This window comes from Phacochoerus africanus, chromosome 1 (genome assembly GCF_016906955.1).
Source record: "Phacochoerus africanus isolate WHEZ1 chromosome 1, ROS_Pafr_v1, whole genome shotgun sequence".
NCBI lineage: Eukaryota > Metazoa > Chordata > Mammalia > Artiodactyla > Suidae > Phacochoerus > Phacochoerus africanus.
In genome coordinates this window covers 172357808-172382362 of record NC_062544.1, presented here as the reverse complement: position 1 = coordinate 172382362, position 24555 = coordinate 172357808, and the positions used below count along the sequence as shown (strand labels likewise).

The 24555-nt window shown below is 34.4% G+C and overlaps 1 pseudogene; it reads right to left on the bottom strand.

The window, feature by feature from the left end:
* Positions 1 to 2549: 2549 nt before the first annotated feature.
* On the bottom strand, positions 2550 to 21447 carry LOC125110771 (arylacetamide deacetylase-like; annotated as a pseudogene).
* Between the last annotated feature and the right edge of the window lie 3108 nt (positions 21448 to 24555).

Below are 24555 nucleotides of genomic sequence, written 5' to 3'. Positions count from 1 at the left end.
GTTAAGGGTTCTAGCATTGCCGTGAGCTATGGTGTAGGTCATAAAAGCGGCTTAGATCTGTTATTGCTGTGTCTGTGGTGCAGGCCAGCGGCTATAGCTCCTGGGGACTTCCACATGCTGCAGGCGCAGCTCTAAAAAGACAAAAGACCAAAAAAAAAAAAAAAAAGCTAATAATAAGGAGGCACCAGAGGCTTTACATGCTGTGGGACAGCTGTGGGGGGTGGGGGGAGTCTATCAAAGATTTTATCAAAATAAATAGGCTTGGGAGTTCATGCCATGACACAGTAGGTTAAGAATCCAACTATAGCAGCTCTGGTTGCTGTAGAGGTGTGGGTTCGATCCAGGGCCAACACAGTGGGTTAAAGCATCCAGCACTGCTGCAGCTGCAGCATAGGTCCCAGCTGTGGTTTGGATTCAATCCCTGGCTTGGGAACTTACATACGCATGCTGCGGGTGCAGCCACACCAAAAAACAAAACAAAACAAAACAAAAACAAAAACAAAAAAAAACGGCTTGGCAGTTTAGCAGTGGATTGAATGGAATGATACAGTGCTAGTCTTATGGGGAGCACTTATGCCACATGAGAACACTTATGCCATATTCTTTGTTGTGCATTTTTACACTGGCTGCTAGAACTTTTGATTAATGCTTTCTCCTTTTCTTCAGCAGAGGGCAAAGAAGTCGTGATGGGCAGTTGAAAAAAAGGTGGGGCTGAATTTACATAGGCATTTAGTGACTGGCTTGTACCCTGAATGCTTATGGAGTACAATTGAGTCTAATTTGAATAAAATATTTTCCTTAAAAAAATAAGAAAAAGTAATATATACAAAGTATTGCATGTCATTGTGGAACTCATCTCTGAAGAACAAAAACTGATTAACCTTATAGATTAAACAACTAGATAAACCAAATAAAGAAACCATATTATTTGTGGTTTATGTAGCATCCGTATTAGACAAAATTCAACTCTCTCTCTCTTTTTTTTTTTTTTGTCTCAAAGTCAACAAGCAAACTTGAAGTAGAAGAGAATATACACATTTGGTAAGAAGCAATCCTATTATGTAGACGTGATATCAAACAAAACATCAAAATAGCTAAAATCTGAATACTTTTCCACTAACATTGGAAACACAGAAGTATCCATTCTCACCACTTTTTTTCCCCCATTAATGTTATACTGGAGGTCTTAGTGCAATAAACAAGAAAGAGATAAAAGCCTTACAGATTGGAAAGGAATAATTGATTCCTTTAATTCTCTTTATTCACAGATTACAAGATTATGCTGAATTCTGATAAACACTGGGTTTTCTTTATCCACTAAATTTTTCTGTTATAGCATCCTTTGATGTATGAGGAGGATAATGGTAAACACTAGAAATGGAAGGATTCAACAAAAGGTTTTTGAAAGACTTTTTTCAAACTATTATTATTATAATTACTGCTTTTTTTTGTCTTTTTTTTTTTTGCTATTTGTTGGGCCGCTCCCGCGGCATATGGAGGTTGCCAGGCTAGGGGTCTAATCAGAGCTGTAGCCGCCGGCCTACGCCAGAGCCACAGCAACACAGGATCTGAGCTGCGTCTGCAACCTACACTACAGCTCACAGCAACGCCGGATCCTTAACCCACTGAGCAAGGGCAGGGATTGAACCCGCAACCTCATGGTTCCTAGTCAGATTCATTAACCACTGCGCCGCGATGGAAACTCCAAATTATTGAATTCATAGTGTTTCAAAAAGTCTCCATTTAGAGGCATACATACAATTTTTAAAAATCAATTTATTTCATATATAACATCTTTAAACTTAACCTATTTACTCAATAATTTATTTTCCTAGAATTAAATACTTATTGGTATATTGAGATTTGGTATATGTATATGTATTGGTTATTTGGTGCTTCTCCCATTATCATTTAGCCACTCATATTTGTAGCTATTTTCTTATATAGACCCTTTGCCAATCTCAAAAACTCAGCTTAACCAAACATAAATGTTGCTTTTGTCTGGCTAAAGTAAGCTGTCTCTACCCTGTCATCAAAAGATCAAGAGAGCTAGATATTTTTCATATATAATCATTGAGATTTTGTTGCCCCGGACTAAGGAGTTGAGTTGTGTGTTAAGAAATGTATTCTATAAAGGTAGGCAGTTGATAATGAACTGGGACTAAAATAGGGTAACAACTTCATTCATGTGAGCAATAAATGGGGCTTCTCCAAGGACCTGAATCCAAGTAAATCCTTGGTATTACATAAGCAGACATTTCTTTGTGCTGAAATAAAATTTATCAAGAAAGAAAATCAAAAGGAATGTAAGAAAGCTGTATATTTTTAAATCATAATAGAAAAATAAATCTTTTATTCTCTAAGAAACTAAAGTGAGTGAAGTACTTTGAGCCTACTGCATAAAACTCCTTCACTGACAATAACAATTACATATATATGTATTTAGGAAGACTGTTGTCTATAAAACACACATTTTTTAATGTGAATCCACTGCATGTTTTTTCCCGAAATAGTTTGGCTTATATTTTTCTACATTGATCAGATTTTTACTATAGGTTTTCATGTAGCCAACTAAGATACTGACTGGCTGCTTTATAACTAACTTTAATAAACAGAAAAGAAACTGTTCCCTGGAATGCACTCTCTATGTGGTTAAGGACCACCCTAACTCCAGAATTCTGAAGTCAAATAACGTACATGAGCCCATCATCTAAGACATCATATTTACAAGTGATGACATAGGTCAGAGGTAAATCACGCAACTTGTTGTCATCAGCCAGCAAAGGTGCTACGAACCCTGGATTTCACATCTAGGAACCCTGGATACTTTTTAGCCAGCTCTGAACTACCATGAGTTGGAGTCTTATAAATGTGGCCTTTCTTAAACTTCTCAGGGAGCAAAGATCTCCAATTAACAAATCTGAACTGATGAATTAATTCCAGAGGTATGTGTTGGTTAGAAAGCACTGCTTTGTCAAGTGATCTATCTGTGGTAAAATATTCACTCCACAATCTGACCATGAGTGATCTGGACAGAACTGGAAAATGGGAATTTTCTCAATATGATGGTAAATCCAAATCAAAACTCTGAAGGATAGGATTTATTAAAGACTGGACTTTGAGTTTGATCTTGACATCAGGGTCTTCTAAGAGTGAAAAAAAATCAGAATATGTTGCTTAATTAAATATCTTTAATGAAAAAAAAAAAAACTACAATACAAAAAATGTATTCCTAAATCTAAAATCCTTAAAAATACAAAATAATAACACATTGATAAAAACAAAAATCTTAATATCAAATAATTTTTAGTACTAAATGTTCATAAATTAAATGTAGGTTTTAATTAAAAAAAATTCAGTACCACTCTCTTCATAGGATGTGAAAAAGGATCTTTTATTATAATGTGAATTTCATACTTATGAAACCTGGATTTCTAATCTGAAGCTATATATATATATATATGATCCCCTTTTCCATTATTAAGAATATTTTAAATATCTAAGTATGTCAATAAGCATTGAAAAGGGAAAGACACAGCTCTGATACTGAAGAGATGTTTGATCCTGGATAAATCTACACCATGTAGGACTATTAATTTTTAATTTTTTGAGCACTGCTTTGTCTTTTCTAGGTTTAGTTCCCTTCTTTTTCCAGGAACACTAGAATTTTATAGTTTTTTTCTAAGCTAATTTTCCTGCAATGTGTTTCTGCTATGGGGGAAAAATGCTTATTACATCAGTCATAAAATACGTATCTAGTAACCCATGTTTTTTTCTTTTTTATTGAACGGTAATGTTTGGGTAAATTAAAATTTGTAGACATTCAAAAAGTTGTTTTTCCAAACACTATCACCTTTATCTTTTATATACCTGAAGCACTAACATACTCAAGAAGAGTCAAACTGACCAGCATACTGAAAAATGGTATTGATTGCTTGTCATTTAAAGCACTGATCAAGACTTGAGGTATAATTGGGTAGTAGTAGTGTGTATTGAAATTCAAAGAGAAAACTTTTAATAACTACCCATTAAGAATTATGATTCTTCTGTTTTTTTCTTATATACTTTTTTCTAATTTAGGAAATTCACTTTTATTCACAATTTGCTAATTTGTTCCATCTCTATAGATACAGAATATTATCTGTAAAGAATTCATTTGTATTGAAATAGTATGATTTTCTTCTTTAAATTATTAATTTGGAGAATTGTATTAATAGTCATTTTAATGTTAAACCTATCACACTCTACTAGAATAAACTCAAGATAACAGTGATGTATTATGTTTTTAATATATTGATTAATTTTGTTTGATAGCATTTTCATTCAGGATTTTGCATCTATGTTCATAAATGTGAATGCTTGTAATTTTCCCTTCTCAAACTGACCTTGTCAGGCTAAGAATCAAAATATGTTAGCTTCTCAAAGTGCAACTTTTCCAACATTTTGGATTTTTTCTAGAAGTAAAGATATTTCTTTTAAAAATATTTGTTAGAATTTGTGTTTGAAACTGTTTGATCCTAAGTGTATGTGTGTCAAAACATTAAAATGACTATTCAATTTATTTTATGATAATAGGATAAAACTTATTTTCATTTATCCTAGAATCAGTTCTTTTTTCAGAGAATCTTTCTATTTCATCTAAATTTAAATGTATTGGAGTGAAGGAGTTCAAAGTATACTACTGTATTTTTAATATCTGTAAGATATTTAGTTATATACCCCTTTTCATTCCTTATATTAGTTTAAGATTCCTCCTTTTTTTTTGTTTTGTTTTGTTTTGTTTTGTTTTTTAGGGCCTTACCAGCAGCATATGGAGGTTTCCAGGCTAGGGGTCGAAATGGAACTGTAGCCGCTGGCCTACGCCACAGACACAGCAATGCGGGATCTCAGCTGCGTCTGTGACCTACACCATAGCTCAGGGCAATGCCAGATCCTTAACCCACTGAGCAAGGCCTGGGATAGAACCTGTGTCCTCATGGATGCTAGTTGGGTTCGGCAATCACTGAGCCACGATGGGAACTCCAGATTCTCCTCTTTTATCTTGGTCAGTCTCACCAGAGATTATTAATCAATTGTATTACTTTTTTCAAGGAACTACATTTGTTGACATTGTTCATCCTAGTGTATTTGTTTTCAGTTTCATCTTCTATGTCCTCATCTTTCTCTTCTCCTTTTTTTCTCTCATTTCATCTTTTTTTATTATATAATGATTTAATTTTTTTCCATTATAGCTGGTTTACAGTGTTCTGTCAATATTCAACTGTACAGCGTGGTGACTCAGTTACACATACATGTATACATTCTTTTTTCTCACATTATCATGCTCCATCATAAGTGACTAGACATAGTTCCCAGTGCTACACAGCAGGATCTCATTGCTTATCCATTCCAAAGGCAATAGTCTGAATCTACAAACCCCAAGCTCCCAATACATCCTACTCCCTCCCCTTCCCCCTTGGCAACCACAAGTCTGTTCTCCAAGTCCATGATTTTCTTTTCTGTGGAAAGGTTCATTTGTGCCATATATTAGATTCAAGATATAAGTGATATCATATGGTATTTTTCTTTTCATTTCATCTTTCCTTCTACTTTTTAGACATTCTTTTTCTTTTTTAATTTCATGGAATGGATGCCAACTTATTAATTTTAGTAATTTTTATGTATTTATTTAAGACTATATTTTCCTATGAATATTGAGATAGTTGTATTTCATAGAGCATAATCTATAATATTTTCATTACAATGTAGTTCAAATATTTTCAAATCTTCATTGTGATTTCCTCTTTCACACTTGGGTTAAGTAGGAACTGAGTATCTTAATTTAAAAACATGATCATTATACAACTACAGATGTGATAAATTCATTTGAGTAATTAAAAAAAAAGTTAAAATGAGACCATAAAAAAAAACTTCATCAATTAAAAACAATTATTTAAACTATAAAAAAAAAATGGGGTTTTCTTAGTGATATTTTATTAGTGATCCAAAGCATTATGCTAACTGTGGACAGAGATATAATGGAAATAATTTGATTTCTCAAATTTTATTGTATATACAAAAGACTTGGATTTCTTGTTAATATGCATGTTGTTATTCAGTAAGTCTGTGGTAAGACTCATGATTCTGCATCTTTACATACCTATATGCTGCTAATGTTATTAGTCTGCAGAGAATGCTATGAATAGCAGGGGTCTATCTGGGTTCAGTTCTTTGAATTGATTGAAACGGTCTATAACCCTGCATATTCTTATTTAAATATATATTTTGTGTGTTTGAAAAGAATGGACATTCTGTTGCTTATTATTTTACATTCATTAGTCACAAATTTGTTATCCATGCTGTCCCAACAATCACTGAAAAATGTTAGTAAACTTCTTCCACTTTTGCTATTATTTTGCTAATTTTTCCTTTATTTCTATCCATTTTACTCTGTGTATTTTGAGAAAATGTTATTTATTCATATAAATTGATATCTTCCAGTTGAATGGAATTGTCTTAGGAATGCTGCATATTAACTCTAGTAATAGTTTTTCCTCTAAAACTATTTAATCTAATTATAAAATAATTATAATAATTAGTATTTTCATGACATCTGTATTTGCATGACATCTTTTCCTATCTTTTTTCTTTCTACCTATCAATATATATTTTATTACATTCTATTATTATTTTGGATTGTTAAATTTTATGTAGTCTGCCATTTTTTTGATTCTACCTGAATTTTAAGTCCATCTACACTGAAGTTTTTTTATTAATATATTTTGTTTAAATATATTAAACTTATCTATTATTGTGCATTCTGTTTATCTCACCTATTCTATTACTTTTCCTTTATTTTACATTCTTTTGGAGTATTGTTTTATCATTTCATTTTCCTATGATATCTTTTTATTTGTACCTTTTAAATAATTCTTTTATAGATTACACTAGGGATTAAGATAAAATTCATTAATTTATCAATGCCTAATATTAATTATATCTTTTAATCTTAGACAATAGAAATTTATTGGAATACTTTAATATTTTGATTCATCCCTTCATGTATTGGCTATTGTCATTGTGTATATTAATTTTTATTTTTAAATGACAAAACTCAATTATTATTGTTTTATATAGTCAATGTTCATTTACATTTTGGTTTGTCAATATATTTACTTTTTCCTGAATGTAATTTCTTTCTGCCTTTTTGATCCTACATCTGCAGTTAATGTTCTTCTACCTGAAATAATCTTCTTTAAAATCCAAAATGACGGCATGCTGGGTTGTGATTTCTCTTGAGTTTTATATGTCAAAAAAGTCCTTTTTTTTGTCTACAGACTGGAAGGATATATTCATATTAGCCTTTCTCACCATATTCTTAATGTGTATTCTCATTATTTTATATTTTGTATCTTTAGTCTCTCTGTTCAATATTACAAATAATTTTTCTGATCTGTCTTCCAATTTTCTACATTACTGTATTGCAGCCAATATGCTAACAAACACCTCTATTGTCCTACCAAGAGTGAACCCTAATATAAACTATGGACTTTGGATGATTATGATGTGTAAATATAAGTTCATTAACTGTAACAAATGTACCACTCTGGTGGGGGATGTTGATAATGAGGGAGGCTATGTATGTGGGGCAAAGTGTATATTAGAAATTTCTTATTTTCCTCTCAATTTTGCTGTGAATCTAAAACTCTCTAAAATATAATTTTTTTTTGTCTTTTTGCCATTTCTAGGGCCGCTCCTGAAGCATGTGGAGGTTCCCAGGATAGGGGTCTAATCAGAGCTGTAGCCACCGGCCTATGCCAGAGCCACAGCAACGCGGGATCCGAGCCGCATCTGCGACCCACACCACAGCTCACGGCAATGCCAGATCCTTAACCCACTGAGCAAGGCCAGGGATCGAACCTGCAACCTCATGATTCCTAGTCGGATTCGTTAACCACTGAGCCACAACGGGAACTCCTAAAATATAAAATCTTAAAAAAAAACCCTACATTGAGTGTTTAATTTTGATGGTTAATATTTTAAGTTATTGAAGTTTTAGGTTTTTTTTTGTTTTTTTTTGGAGGTTTTGAGTTTGTTTTTTTAGGGTCACATCTGGGCTACATGGACGTTCTCAGGCTAGGGATCAAATCGGAGCTGCAGCTGCTGGCCTGCACCAGACATAGCAACACCAGATCCGAGCCACATTTGCAACCTATGCTGCAGCTTGTGGTAATGCCAGATTCTTAACCCACTGAATGAGGCCAAGGATTGAACCCATATGGCTCATGGATACTAGTTGTGTTCTTAATCTGCTGAGCCACAATGTGAGTGCCTGAAGTTTTATGTTTATTTTTCAAATATCTCAAATTACTTTTTATAATTTTTCTATTAGCATATTTCCAGGTTTTAATACACATTTTTATTTACATTAAACATACTCTCTTAAAACTTTCTTAATGATAACAATATCTGAACCTGGGTGATACTTTTTCCTGTTCATTAGTTCTTATTTTTCCTCTTTGTGTATCTGCTACCTGCAACTCACTATTGATTCCCAGGATAAAAATTTAGTTTTATAAATAAACTGAAACCTAGGGTCTATGTTGCCTTCTCTTAGGGATGACCTACATTTGTTTCTGGGAAGCATACATACACATATTATGATATATTATAATGTATAATATTCTGAATATATATTGTGAATATACACAGAGTATATACAATATTCTCACTTCCTAATTATTATTATTGCTATCATTTATTGTTTTTCTCCCATGAAAAAGGCTAGTATAATATATAGGACATTATGTCAGTGTTTTACATAAAAAAGAAGTACTGAAGTATGAAATTATTCTTCTCAATGTTTCCTAATTAACTAAAAGAAAAAAACTTATACATTATAATTTAAATTATCAAAAATTATTAAATGAAAGATAAAAGAAAACAGAGCAAGTGAAAATGCTGAGCATCTTACTTGCTGAGTCACTGCTGCAGCTAAATTCCCTCCAGCACTGTCTCCAGAGATTCCAATCCTTCCAGGATCTTCACCATAGCTTTTGAGAACTTCTGGGTGTAAAAACCATTTTAATGCAGTGTATACATCTTCAAACTGACTGGAAAAATGGTACTTTGCGGCTGGTCTGTAGCTGTAGATAGAAAAACAATCTTTCCTCAATCATTGATTTTTAGTCACGTACCAAAACAAGGAGTGTACTCCTGATCAAATTATCAAAAGTAAAATTTTGTTGTCATCCACGTGATATTTAAATGTTTTCTATTAATTGGAAAACATGTTTTCCCTAATCATAAAATTTGACTGGCATTCAGTAAATATTGCCATTTTTACAATCAAATTTTAAAGTCTGAATGTTAAATTTGTTTCAGTTTGGGGAAAGATTTCCTTAGCTGCTATCTTTTCCTAGCTAAAAATATTTACAGAATGATTGATTTTGGTAACTGCCAAGTGTTTTTTGAAAAATCAGTCACTACTTTTACCTATTTGATTCTCCAGAATGACTTTTCCAACCTTATCAAAATATTTAAATTTGATATGACTATTATTACATTAGTCCACTAATTTTGCATTTGTAAAGGGTTAAGTAGGTTCTCAAAGAGAGTATGTTCTATAAAAAATTTAAAACTCTTCCTAAAGTGTGCTCTAGAATGGACTTCTGAGATAGGTTCTGCCTCAACTTTAATGTTAACTTGTGTAATACCTGCTTTCATTAATGAATCACCAAGTTCTAGGGAACATTCCAAGCATTGTTAAATGTATTACAACATCTAATCCCTGTATCAATGCTGAAATATGTCAATTATTATTATTTAGAGTTAAATATCTTTGAAAATATCACACAGTTACCAATTTGCAAAGCCTAATTTAATTCCAGTCCTCTGACTTCAAAGCCCTCATCCTTAATACTCTGCTATTTATAGGGAAAAAAATCCATAGATGGTAGTTAAGTCTGTGTCATACTGTAGGTTAATTTTACTTGAATAACTTCTTGACTTTCTGTCCTTTGTTCTTTCTTGAAATATGTATTTACACCTTTTCTCTCCAATGCTGGAGTGGACAGTCTCTAACTTTAGATTTGTCCATAGTCAGTGTCATCAGAGGCACTGATTAACTTTTGGCATAATAAGACACTCTATGCAGTTGAATGTATACTGATATGTAAGGCATGTGACATCAGATCAAATCAGCACAGCTCTACTTGGTTGATATGACAAATGCATCAAGTCTGTCTGCTGTCCATCTTGACAGAAGGTCATAGTAATGAAAGCTGAAATAAAAGAAAAAAACAATAGACCACTAGTGAGAATTGAAAAATGATGCTCTTGTTAATAAAGTTTACTGTGATGACTTTTTATTTTTGCCCTTTATCTTGAAATTCTACCTAAAGAAAAAAAATCTAATAGTAATGCATATACTCACTCACATGTGACCCATTCTTTTCAATTATCTTTTTACTTGCCCTTGATCAGCTTTCCTTTCCATTTGCCAATTTTTCAAATTGACTATTCCAAACTGGCTTTGTTTAGCTGCCTATCAAGTGCCTGGCAAGTAGTTAGAGGCTGGGAATGCAAATTTGAAGACTTTAAGGAGCTGACTTTAAGGAGCTCTATGGGGTATAGGGGCACATATATAGGTCAACAACAAAAATACAAAAAATATCTGCCTTAATTAAGAGTATAAAGCAGTGTTGAAATATTGGGAGAAATCTCTCATTAATCTTCCCTGGGGTTCTGGGTAGAATTTAGAAAGAATTTGAGTAGAAACTGTAAGTTTGCATCAATGTTTTCAATGAGAAGTGTGTGTATGTGTGTTTTTGCGTGTGTGTATTTTGGGAAATGGCACCTATACAGGTACAAATTTAATAAAACAGTTTGAGGAGCAAAACTTTGAGCAGTGGCCCATTTGAAAGACAAACTGTGGTACATTTTCTTTTTTTTTTTTAGAAACACAACTTTAGAGCAGTTAACAATAACTCTTACGCATAGTAAGCATTAAACAATACTTCCTCAATTACTTTTTATGTTCCCACTGCCAACATACAATCTCTTCACTAAAGCCTTCTATTTCTTCCCTCTCATAGCAAGACTTGCCCCTCCTGTGTGTTGGCAAAACTTTGCCCTTGGATCACTTTCACTATTCACTCATCATAACTGGGCTAACATCCTATCATTCTGTAATTTCTGCTATCACAAAATCAATAAAAAATGTTCGAGGCATTTTTTTTCTTTTAACATTTCAGGATTCCTTCAGCATTTGGTACTTCTAACTCTATCCTCTTTGCTGATATTTTCTTCTCTCAGGTTTTCTTTATATCTCTGACCACTCTTAGTCACATGGAATGATTATCACATCTTCCTTCGACATTTGAAAATAGCTTCATGCCTATACTCTCTAAGTCTCCCAACCTAGAACACCAGCAATCAGAATGCCCTTTAGACCTAGGGACTGGAGCCTTGCCCGGGCCCCATACTTTAGAAGAACTGTTTGGACTTCTGTGGTTGCCTGAGTCCCCATAGGGCATAGATCCAGCAGAGCAAAGTGGCATGTCTTTTCCTTGAAAACCATACTCTCAGTACCCTGGACCTTGAGCCTTGAACAGAGTCTTTTTACTTCTAATCTATAACTCTATCCTATGTAATATCCTACATGAGAAAAAGGTACTAAATGTCTTATTTCAACACAAAAACTAAATTCTTTCTGGAGTACATTTTGACCTGGGAAAGGGAAGAAATGTAGGAGAAAAAAATTAAAAAGAAAAAACAACCCATTATTTAGCCCTATACTGTTAAGCAGACTATACTTTAATATTTAATTTAAAGAAATGTGAAGTCGTTCCATCTCTGTCTGGGGCCTTTAGAAAAGCGTACTCTGAAATGAAATACTCATTTGAGTCTTGAAGGATAAATAAGACATTTCTAGCAATATATTATTAAGTTCAAAAGACAAAAGAGGAGTTCCCATCACAATATTTGTATAGTTATATATGAAGTGGAACTTCCATTATCCTTACCATTACTACCCAAACACCAGCCACTACCATAGATAAAAAACAAGCTCTTTCTTAATGATTTTGGTTTCCATTGAGGCACATATATACAGACAGGAATGTTGTTAAATATTGTATCTTTCACAGTTACATTTTCATCTGATGTTGGTGGAACATCTAAAAGCTTGAAAGGAACATCATGGATTCCACAAAGTGGTTTAGTCCCAACACTTCAGCAAACAGGACCTAAAATGAAACACATACATAGACACACACATTTTAAGCATCAAAATGGTTTTGAACAAAGAAGTGCACTTTAATATTCAGTATGACCTTGAGTTCCCATTGTGGCTCAGTGGAAACGAACCTAGCTAGTATCCATGAGGATGTGGGTTTGATCTCTGGCCTTGCTCAGTGGGTTAATGATCTGGCATTGCCAGGAGCTGTGGTGAGGGCCACAGACACAGCTCAGATCCCATGTTGCTGTGGCTGTGGTACAGCTGCAGCTTTGATTCAACCCCAGATGCCACAGAGGTGTGGCACTAAAAAGCAAAAAAAAAAAAAATCAATATGCCCCCAAAAGTCTTAATTACATATTCTCAGAAAAATCACCCATGATACCAGCAGAAAATATAGAAACCCAGATACCATATTACCATATGATGAATTACTACAAGTGACACTACTGCTTATATATACATTTCACCCAATAAGAATACTAATATGGAATATATACAATTTTGTGTTAAATAATGTGAATGCCCAGCAAAACCAGGCAAACTCTTCACCATAAAAAAAAATCAGAGCCAAATGAAATACTTAAGTTATAAAAGGACAGCTTACTAGATATAGAGGCAAAATTCTTTGGAAGAGTTATAAAGATGCTGGGGAAGGAAAAGAATTTTTAACTTGTAGTTGAACTAAGACTTGGAGGGAAAGTAGAGTTTGGATGATCAACTGAGCAAAAAACCTTTTGTCAGATTAAATGAGATTAGCCTAGAGGAAAAAAATGTGATATAGAAAGTACAGGTCATTTGCTATTCCTATACTTACAGACTTCATGAAGATGAATGAGAGGAAAGAGTCCTTAAGAAGAATTTAATAAAATTTACACCTACATATATTAAAATCAAAACAAAAGCCCAGACACCATGATAAATGTATTGATAAATTCAGTTTGGTTAAGATTAAGAATTTATATTAAAAAATCTTCTAAAGTGATTGAAAATACAAGCCACAATGTGAATAATGACACTTGCAATTCAAAAGACAAAAGACTTCAACAGTTGTTTCATGAAATGTCTAGAATGACTGGGGCTCCATGGAACAAAAATACTCATTTTTCAAGTATATAAATCAAAAGGAATGGCTTATACAACAAGATGTAGAATAAGCATTGTTTTAACCTTCCCCCATTTCTCCAAATTGTATTAAAATGATGGAGAGAAAGTTTAATACAACTGTGTTAAGAGAGCAAAATACTATTAGCCCTCCATATCCTAGTATTTTGATCTGTGGTTAGTTGAATGGATGCAAACCCACTGATAAGGAGGACTGACTATATTCATTGTTCTATGCCATTTTATATAAGAGACTTGGGCATCCACAGATTTTTGTATCTGAGGGGGAGGGGACTCCTGCAACCAATCCCCTGTCCACTCTGATGATGAGGGACAACTGTATTATCATATATGCTTCTCAAAATTCATATTATAGGTATCATAATGACAAAAGCTAGTTAAAAAAAAAAGACAGTAATCCTAAAATGTGTATGCACATAGTAACAGAACTTTATAATACAGGAATTAAGAACTGAAAAAAAACTGAAAGGAGAAATAGAAATATCCAAAACTATTATTTGGAAATTGACACTCCTACCTCATAAATTGATAAAGCAAGTAAATAGGAAAACAGTAATCATATAGAAAATTTGAAAAACACTAGTAACCCAACAGAACTAATGGACATATTGAGGACATTTCACCCAATGACAGCAGAATACACATCTTTTAAATTGCATGTAGAACTTTCACAAAGATGTACTACTAGATGACAAATTTGGGGAAAAAAATCTCAACAAATTAGAAAGGATTACAATCATTCAAAGTATGTTCTCTCTTCATATTAAAATTAAAATAAAAATCAGAGCATAATGATTTATGGTGAATCCCCACACACTGGGAAATGAAACAACATACTCCTAAATAATCATTAGTTAAGGAAGAGTATCTCTAGACAAATTGAAAAAACATTTTGAACCAATTAAAAAAGAAAACATAGCATAATAAAAATTTGTAGAGTGCAGATAAAGCACTGAGTGGAGGAAAATTTACAGCTTTAAGTGCATATTTTAGTGGGGAAGAGATCTAAGCTTCCTCCACTAAGAATTTAGAAATAGATGAGTAAATTAAACCGAAAATATGGAGAAAAAATAAAGGAAAAAACCCAGAAATTAATAAAATGGAAAATACATAAAGAAAATTAAAGATTTATTCCTTGAGCAGATACTATAAAATGGATCCGCTTCTAGTCAGACTAATCAGGAAGAAAAAGAGAAGTCGCAATTTACCAGTATCAGAAATGAATGAAAGGACACCATTTTGGATGCTCAGACTGGTAGGCTTTGTAGGCAGCAGTCAGTGTGTGCTCAGATAAAGTGCCCTGTGCACCCAGTGAGTGTGCAATGTAGGGCACAGTGGGCATGGGAGTGACTCACTGGGGCCAGAGCCTAGGAGAAAAAAGAGGTTCTGCAAGGGCACAGCCCAGGGATTGTTACAGAAAATGGCCTTGTTCAATTCATCCTCAAATGCCACAAATATTAAATCTGTTGCCTGTGCACTGGGACAGGAACTGTGGGTGTCCAACCAGTTAAACCATAATTATATTGTCACAAAATTAAAGTATAAACAATGGCATGGCAATTAAGCCTAGCCCAAGTTATTAGAATTCTTCAAATTATTTGGTCTCTGATTTTGAAAATGGCTGCAACACTGCAAAGCAAATATCCATGGGCTTAGAAATAAAAAATAAATTTAAAGATTGTTGTACTTGTTAGAAAAGACTACTATCTTCATATGAAGCTTTGGATGAAACAATTAATGAGGAAGACACTTTAAAAATTATTTTTTCTTTTAATTGAAGATAAAGCAACAGAATGCATAAAGGGATATTTCAAATTATATGCAAACCATGAAGTTACTTTCAGTTTCTTATACAACATTAACAAATTATCAGGAACATTAGAAGAAATACTAAAATTCCACTGTATAAATGTACATTTAAGGTTAAATTCAGATTTACATAAAATTGATTTGTATAAAAGCTAAATCTTTTTAGGAAAAAATCTTTTATAAAAAATCATCAGCTCTAGCAGTTCCTATTGTGGTGCAATGGGATCAGTGGTGTCTCTGGAGCACTGCGATGCAGGTTCAATCTCTGGCTCGGCACAGAGGGTTAAAGATCTGGCACTTAGTGGCATAGGCCATGGTCCTGACCCCTGGCCCAGAAACTCCACATGCTGTGGGAGGTGAGGCAAAAAAGAAAAAAAAAATCAACTCTAGATTTACTGAAATTTATATTTTCAAATAATTGATCAGAAATGTACTGCAATATTGTCACAACCTATAAAATATTCCACAGCTCTACTAACAGCTGCATTGGCAGAATGATCCCAGGGATGCAAGAATGGTTCAATATCTGTAATCAATGTGATACACTACACGAACAAATTGAAGAATAAAACTCATCTTGATAGATGCAGAAAGAGCTTTTGACAAAATTCAACATTCAATTATGATAAAAACTCTCAACAAAGGGGGTATAGAGGGAATATATCTCAATATAATAAAGGCCATTTATGACAAACCTACAGCCAACATCATACTCAATGGTGAACCATTTTCTCTAAGACCAGGGGTAAGATAAAGATGCCTACTCTCACCACTTTACTTCAAAGCAGTATTAGAAGTCCTAGCCACAGTAATCAGACAGGAAAAAGAAATAAAGGAATCCAAATTGAAATAGGATTAATAAAACTGTCACTTTTTGCAGACTGCAGTATATTATATATAGAAAATTGTAGAAGTATCGCCAAAAAACTATTAGGACTAATAATTGAGTTTTCTAAACTTGCAGAATAAAAAATTAATATACAGAAATCCATTGAAACTCTATATACTAACAAGAAACTATCATAGAAATTAAGAAAACAATTCCACTTACAATTGCATCAAAAAGAACAAAATACCTAGGAATAAATCTAACCAAGGAGCTAAAAGGGCTGTACTTATACAACTATGAGACACCGATGAAAGAAACTGAAGGTAGTACAAACATATGGAAAGACATACTGTGCTTATGGATTGGAAGAATTAATATTGTTAAAATGACCTTAGTCCCCAAGGCAATCTACAGAGTCAAATTACCAATGGCATTTTTCACAGAACTTTTAAGAACAAAGAATTTTAAAATTTGTTTGGAAACAAAAGACCCCAAATAGCCAAAACAGTCATGAAAAACAAGAACAAAGCTGGAGGTATCATGCTCCCTGATTTTAAACTATACTGTAAAGCTAGAGTAATCAAAACAAAAAAAGACCCATATATCAATGGAATAGAACAAGGAGCCCAGAAATAAATCCACACTTAACATATAGGAAATTAATCTACAGCAAAGGAGGCAAGAATATTCAACAGGGAAAAGAAATCTTCAGTAACTGGTGCTAAGGAAAGTGGACAGCTACATACTAAGAATCAAACCAGACAACTTCCTCACATTAAAAAAAAAATCAACTTCAAGAGTTATCTCAAGGTGTAGCAGTTTGAGGATTTGGTGTTGTCATTGCAGCAGCTTGGGTCACTACTATGGAGAGGGTTTCATTCCTGGCCCAGGAAATTTCATACAGTGCAGGCATGGCCAAAAAAAAAAGCAACAAAAACAAACCAAAAAAAAAAAAAACCCTCAAAATATATTAAAGACTTAAATGTAAGACTTGAAACCATAGGACTCCTAAAAGAAAACACTCTTTGACATCAGTCTTAGCAATTTTTTTTTTGGATATGTCTCTTCAGAGAAAGGAAACAAGCAAAAATAAACATTTAAGAAAGACTACATTAAGTTAAAAAGTTTTTGCACATTGAAGGAAACTATCAACAAAATGAAAAGGCTCCCTGCTGAATGGAGAAAATATTTACAAATGATATATCTTCTGAGGGGTTAATACCCAAAATATACAAAGATTATTAAAAATTAATTGTAATCTTGTATTTGACAAAAGCAACTGATTTCATTTTCAATTACATGAATTGAAAACAAAGTTGCTAAAAGTATAGATTTTGTTGACCTAATCAATAAATTTATAGAAAAACAAGCCAGAAAAATCTTATGATCAAAAACATTACATTAATAAATTATTATTAGTTACCATAACACACAAATTACATCAAGCTATATATTTTTTGCAACTTGTAACTTTGTGTTGTTATTCATGTATCATTGTTACCCCTATTGTATTTCATGAGTGATAAAATATTTTTAAAGGAAAATGTTTTGTTTTGCTATTGTTGTACTTTTTGAGCCACCTTTTTTTGGTCTTTTTTTGTCTTTTTGCCATTTCTTGGGCCGCTCCCGCGGCATATGGAGGTTCCCAGGCTAGGGGTCGAATCGGAGCTCTACTGCTGGCCTATGCCAGAGCCACAGCAATGCAGGATCCGAGCCACGTCTGCGACCTACACCACAGCTCACGGCAACGCCGGATCCTTAACCCGCTGAGCAAGGGCAGGGACCGAACCCACAACCTCATGGTTCCTAGTCGGATTCGTTAACCACTGCACCATGACGGGAACTCCTTGCCCTGCCTTTTGAACAAGGGTTCTTGTATTTTTGTTTTACACTAGCCTCTACATATGATGGGGCCAGCTCTGATATGCACTTTGATATGTACATTGTACATGATATAGGTGCACAGATTGGGGCTAGACTATTATTTTGCTTCCAAAATGAAGCATATATACCAGCCACTATCATGAACACCAGTGCACCTGTAAAAACTGCAACAAAGCTGGTAGTTACAAAGGTGAAGGCATCTGATAACCTTGTGCAGGCATTCCCAGACTTGTCACACAATAGTAGCAATATGACTTAGTTTAAATGACTATCTTTGGGAGAGAAAGTTTCTGTTTCCTGAATTTCTTAGGCAGAATCTAAGGGTTCCTTGACTCCCTCCCATCAAGAAGTCAACAAATAGGCCCCTTCCCAGTTCATAGCTCTCTCCTGCTTCCCTTCATATAACTGCTGGTCCTGCCAGTGAGAAATGCTAGGGAGTGATGTCAATAAACTGTTTTAAATTTGAGTGACTGTAGTGATGTGCTGCACTGATTTATGGCGGGTTTAGTCATGGTTCAGGTTTGGAGTTTTTCTACAACAAAAAGGTAAGTTTACTTGGTAGGCCTTTTGTTCCCCAATATCCAATTATAGTACATTTCATAAATTACATTTTTGGGGTCAGATTATTTTGTCTAGATGGAGTATATCAAATCTGTTGCCTCTATTCAATTAGAACTACTTGGTGTCCATGATGTCAGAGATATCAAAACCTGAAATTTTAAGTTTGTAAGCAGATTCCAGGATTCTTGGAAAGAAAGGAAGACCTTTGTTGGCAAGCTGAGATGAATTTTGCAAGAATCATAGAAATCAAAACTAGAATATCTTCTCAAGCTCTTGAGAAGAGCCTTGATTTGCTCTTGGAAACACAATCATTAGCATTTATTAGAGTCATACAAAATATAGATATTGGTTACCATTTGCATTCCAAAAATATTTCCCTGAACAATCTGAGGACTTTTATCACAGCTGAAAATGTGAAAGTCACAGGCATTCCCTGACTTGGTGGATATTCTTATAAGATCCAGTGAACTTTTAAATATAAGGAAAAAAAAATCCCAAATTGGGTTCACAGTAGGCTCCTGTGACAGCTTTCTAGTCTTCTTGTGTATGCTGCTCTGGATTGACATTTGGCTTTCATCCTGGGTACCTGCTGTTTGTTTAAGGCAATGTGCCCCTTTATTTTGAATGCCAACCTTTTTCTTAGAGCACTGTACTACCTTGCCTATCTTAAGCTAATATACTATGATAGCTTATGTAGGAGGCACTTCCTTTTGGCACCTTCTCAGAGGCCTGACCTGCATGAATCTTTTACAGGGACCTCAAATCAACAGAGACTTTAAAAGGAATGATAGTGGATAGCAAGCTGAAAAAAGTTAAGCTCAATCTATAATCTCTCACTTTTTATTAATATAAATTTCAACTGGAACAAGATTTAACTGCAAAAAGACTGGAAGAGACTATGGGTGAATATTACTATAATCCTTGGAAATTGAATTCCCTGATGACTCAGTGGGTTAAGAATCCAGCATTGTAATTCTGGTTACTGCTGTAGTGAGGGTTCAGTCCCTGGCTTGGGGACTTCCACATGCCATAGGTGCAGCAAAAAAATAAAAAGAAAGAAAGAAAAAAAAAGAAAAATCCTGGGCAAGATCTTTCTAACTGATCAAAGTCTGGGAGATAAAATTAAAGCATTCAGAAATTCTAATTTTAATTTTTTTAAATGAAGAATAATAAAAATACTTCATCATGGCCAATTTATTATATTAATATTAACGACAAAATGAGAGTAAAATTTGCACTTCTTCTCACATAGGTCTCATGTCCTCATATAGAAGAAAATAAAGAAGGAACAAAAACCCAATTAAAAATTGGGACAATGCAGCTTTCCAGGTAGCTCAAAGAAGAAATTCAAATGATCTTAAACATAGAAGATTCTACAACTAAGAAAAATAAAAAAAAAAAATTGTACTAAGATATAGTTTATCACTTATGCTGATAAAACAAAATCAAGAAAAATCACAATACACTGTTGAGAAGCTGACAGGACATGTATGGATATTTTCATGCTTTGTTGGTAGCAATGGAAAAGAGTTACAGGGCAATTTTGCAATAATTAGCAAAATTCCCACTGGCTCAAAAATCCCACTTCACTGATTTATCATAGACAGAACCCAGCCTCCAAGTGCTTTTCATGTATTATCATTTTACTGGTTGCAATAAGAAAATACTATAAAGAACAAAAGTTTGTACCTCAATAGACCTGATTAGGTGAATTATATTTTATACATATAATGAATCCGCTGTAGTATGTAAAAGAATGAAAGGGCTTTATATGTGAAGATGTGGAAACATCTGTAGGATATATAATTAAATTAATAATGTTAAAACTGCAATAGAACACTTGTTGTGTTGCTTCTTAGGTAAGAATGAAAGGGGGATAAGAATACTGGTATTGCTTGTATAAAGAATTCCCAGTATGAATCACAAGAAACTAATAAAACTGGTGCTCTACAGTAAATTGAGCTGAGAATAGAATGGATAAAGACAGGAATGGGAGCATGATGCCTCACTGTATTTTTTCATATTGTTTTTATTTTTGAACTATGTGGATGCACTACTATTCAAAAAATAAAATTTCTTTAAAATTATTTTGAAAAAAAAAATGCGGTATGTTACATAAAAAGGTAGTGAGCTCTCCATTCCTGGAAATGTGCTTGTTGAGATCAAAAATTTCTTCCAGCCAGAACTCTAGCAGTTTCCAATCTCTACCACCAATCTTTGCTGACTACCCTCTCTCTCTCCATATATATATACACATACACATAAATATATATGAATATATATAATTTGTGTGTGTAATTGAGAAAGAGAGACAGAGACAGAGAAGCTTAATTTTGTGGTGAAAGGGTGAGAGGAATAAACTGGGTCAGGTTCCCAGTGCAATAGTCCTAGCAGAGATGATAGGTCCAGTGGCAGTAATTCATTGCCACTAACCACACCTCTCATGGTTCTTATTAGGCATCTTCAGTCAGCCAGTCTATAGTATAAGAGCCTACTGTCATGTCCACAGTATATATTCTGAATCCATTATGAGTGTTTAAATCTCATAGTTAAATACAGAGTAGCTCAAACATCACTTATGAGTTTTGTGTGAAATTTTAAAACCACAAGAGTAGAAAAAGTTCAACAAAAATTGTCATACACATACATACACACACATATATTTTTACTTTACTACTACTAGAATAAATTCTTTTAGAAACGTAACCTGAATGGCTCTTTGGTCACCTTGTTGGTGGTCTGCTTTGAGATCATTCAGAGGTATAAGAAAGAAGTCAGAATTTGACAATAGGAAGCAAAGGAAATGTAGAACTTGAAAAAAAGCAAAACAAAACCAGAATCTTAGAAAATTTGCCTCTCTGATTAATAAATGTTTCCACTTACCGAATACGATGGTGTTTTTAAAAAAAGCATTAAACAGCATAATTTTCCATGGTTCTTCAACATTATCTGGGAGAGGTTCATAAATGTAATATGCTATGAGAACCCCCAATATCAGAAAGCCAAAGGATTTTTTCCCCATATTGTAACTGTTCTGTTTCTCAAGCAAGACAATATTATACCTCATTTCAATGTCTGAAACTAAATAGGCATTGGTGCAAACCCCACCGAGAATTATTGTGTAAGGTTCTGGGCCACAGAGTTTCCTCATTAGTACAATAGGATGTCACATGGCAGGTAATAAGGACTAGTGTTTCTAGTAAGAGCTCCGAAGTTTCAGTGTGCAGTTTATAAAAGAGAATACTAACATTCTGGAAAGTCATGTCACATCTGCCAGAACTAGCAAACCAAATATTTGTGGAATACCAATTAGGAGAACAGTATGCTACTTTCAAAGATCCTGGAAAATGGAGTAGAAGCACATTCCAAGAAGAAAAGAAACGAAAACAAAGGGATTCATAAATAACTTCTGAAATATCATTAATGATATATTTGCTTTTTAGGGCTGCACCTGCAGCATATGGAAGTTCCCAGGCTAGCGGTGAATTGAAGCCACAGGTGCTGGCATACACCACAGCCACAGCAATGTGGGATCCAAGCTGTGTCTGCAACCTCCACCACAGTTCATGGCAACTCTGGATCCTTAACCTACTGAGTTAGGCAGGGATCAAACCTGTATCCTCATGGATACTAGTAGAGTTAGTAACCTGCCGAGCCACAATGGGAGCTCCCTATATTTTTTTCATTAAAGTTTTATTGACGTATAGCTGATTTACAGTGTGATGATTTTTGAGGTACAATAAAGTGATTCAGTTACATACACATACATATCCATTCTTTTACAGATTCTTCTCCCACACAAGTCATCACAGAATACTGGGTAGTGTTCCCTGTGCTATGAAGCAGGTTTTCATTGAACATCCATTCCTTACACAATAGTGTGCCTATGCCAATTCCAAACCTCCAATTCATCCTTTCATACAACCTGTTTCCTTTGGTAACTGTAAGTTTGTTTTCAAAGTCTGTAAGTCTGTTTCTGTTCAGTAAGTTCATTTGTCTCATTTTTAGATGCCACATATAAATGATAACATATGATGCCTATTTTAGCCTGATTTATTTCACTTAAGATAATAATCTCTAGATTTAGCCATGTTGTTGCAAATGGCATTATTTCTCTCTTTTTATGGCTGAGTAATATTCCATTGTGTATATATACCACTTCTTTATCTATTCATATGTTGGTGGACACTTAGGTTGCTTCCATTCTTAGCTATTGTAAATAGTGCTACAGTTACATTGGGGTGCATGTATCTTTCTGAATTATGGCCTTCTCTGGATATAAACCCAGGAGTGAGATTGCTTGATCATGTGGCAGTTCTGTAATTAGGTTTTAAAGGAACTTCCATACTGTTTTCCATAGTCTTTTCACCAACTTACATTCCCACCAACACTGCAGGAATGTTTCCTTTTCTCCACACCCTCTCCAGCATTTATTGTTTGGCTATTCAACTGGTATGAAGTGATACCTCATTATAGTTTCAGTTTGCATTTCTCTAATAATTAGCAATGTTGAACATCTTTTCAGTGGTTTTTTTTTGCCATCTGTATGTCTTCTTCAGGGAAATGTCTATTTGGATCCTCTGCCCTTTTTGTTATTGGATTTTTTTCTTTTTTTTGATACTGAGCTGCAAAAGTTGTTTGTATATTTTGGCAATTAATCCCTTATCCGTGACTTCATTTGCAAATATATTCTCTCATTCTGTGGGACGACTTTTTATTTACGTTTCTTTTGTTATGCAAAACCTTTCAGTTTTACTTAGGTCCCTTCATTTGATTTTTTTTTTTTTTGTCTTTTTGCCATTTTCTTGGGCCACTCCTGTGGCATATGGAGGTTCCCAGGCTAGGGGTCTAATCGGAGCTGTAGCCACCAGCCTACGCCAGAGCCACAGCAATGCGGGATCCGAGCTGAGTCTGCAACCTACACCACAGCTCACAGCAACGCCGGATCCTTAACCCACTGAGCAAGGCCAGGGATCGAACCTGAAACCTCATGGTTCCTAGTTGGATTCCTTAACCACTGAGCCACGACGGGAACTCCCATTTTATTTTTTTATGTTTTTATTTTTTTACTCTACAAGGTGAATCCAAAAGGTGAATCCAAAAAGACATTTCTGAAGTTTATGTCAGAGAGTGTTCTGCCTATGTTTTCCTCTAAGAGTTTTATAGTACTTAGGTCTTTAATCCATTTTGTAAAAAAATTTTTTTCCCCACTGTAAGCATGGGGACCCAGTTATACATACATGTATACATAAATTTTTTTCCCATTGTCATGCTCTGTTGTAAGTATCTAGACATAGTTCTCAGTGCTACACAGCAGGCTCTCATTGTAAATCCATTCCATGAGCAATAGTTTGCATCTGTTGACCCCAAGCTCCCGATTCCTCCCACTCCCTGCCCCCCAGGCAGGCACAAGTGTCTTCTCCAAGTCCATGATTTTCTTCTCTGTGGAAAGGTTCATTTGTGCTGTATATTAGATACCAGATATGGGTGATATCATATGGTATTTGTCTTTCTCTTTCTGACTTATTTCACTCAGTATGAGAGTCTCTAGTTCCATCCATGTTGCTGCAAATGGCATTATGTCATTCTTTTTTATGGCTGAGTGGCATTCCATTGTGTATGTACACCACATCTTCCTAATCCAATCGTCTGTCGATGGACATTTGGGTTGTTTCCAGCTCTTGGCTATTGTGAATAGAGCTGCAATGAACATGTGGGTGCATGTGTCTTTCTTAAGGAAAGTTTTGTCCAGATACATGCCCAAGAGTGGGATTGCTGGGTCATATGGTCGTTCTCTGTATAGTTTTCTAAGGTACCTCCATACTGTTCTCCATAGTGGTTGTACCAGCTTACATTCCCACCAGCAGTGCAGGAGGGTTCCCTTTCCTCCACACCCCCTCCAGCACTTGTTATTTGTGGACTTATTAATGATGGCCATTCTGACTGGTGTGAGGTGGTATCTCATGGTAGTTTTGATTTGCATTTCTCTAATAATCAGCGATGTTGAGCATTTTTTCACGTGCTTATTGGCCATCTGTATATCTTCCTTGGAGAAATGTCTATTCAGGTCCTTTGCCCATTTTCCCATTGGGTGATTGGCTTTTTTGGTGTTGAGTTGTATAAACTGCTT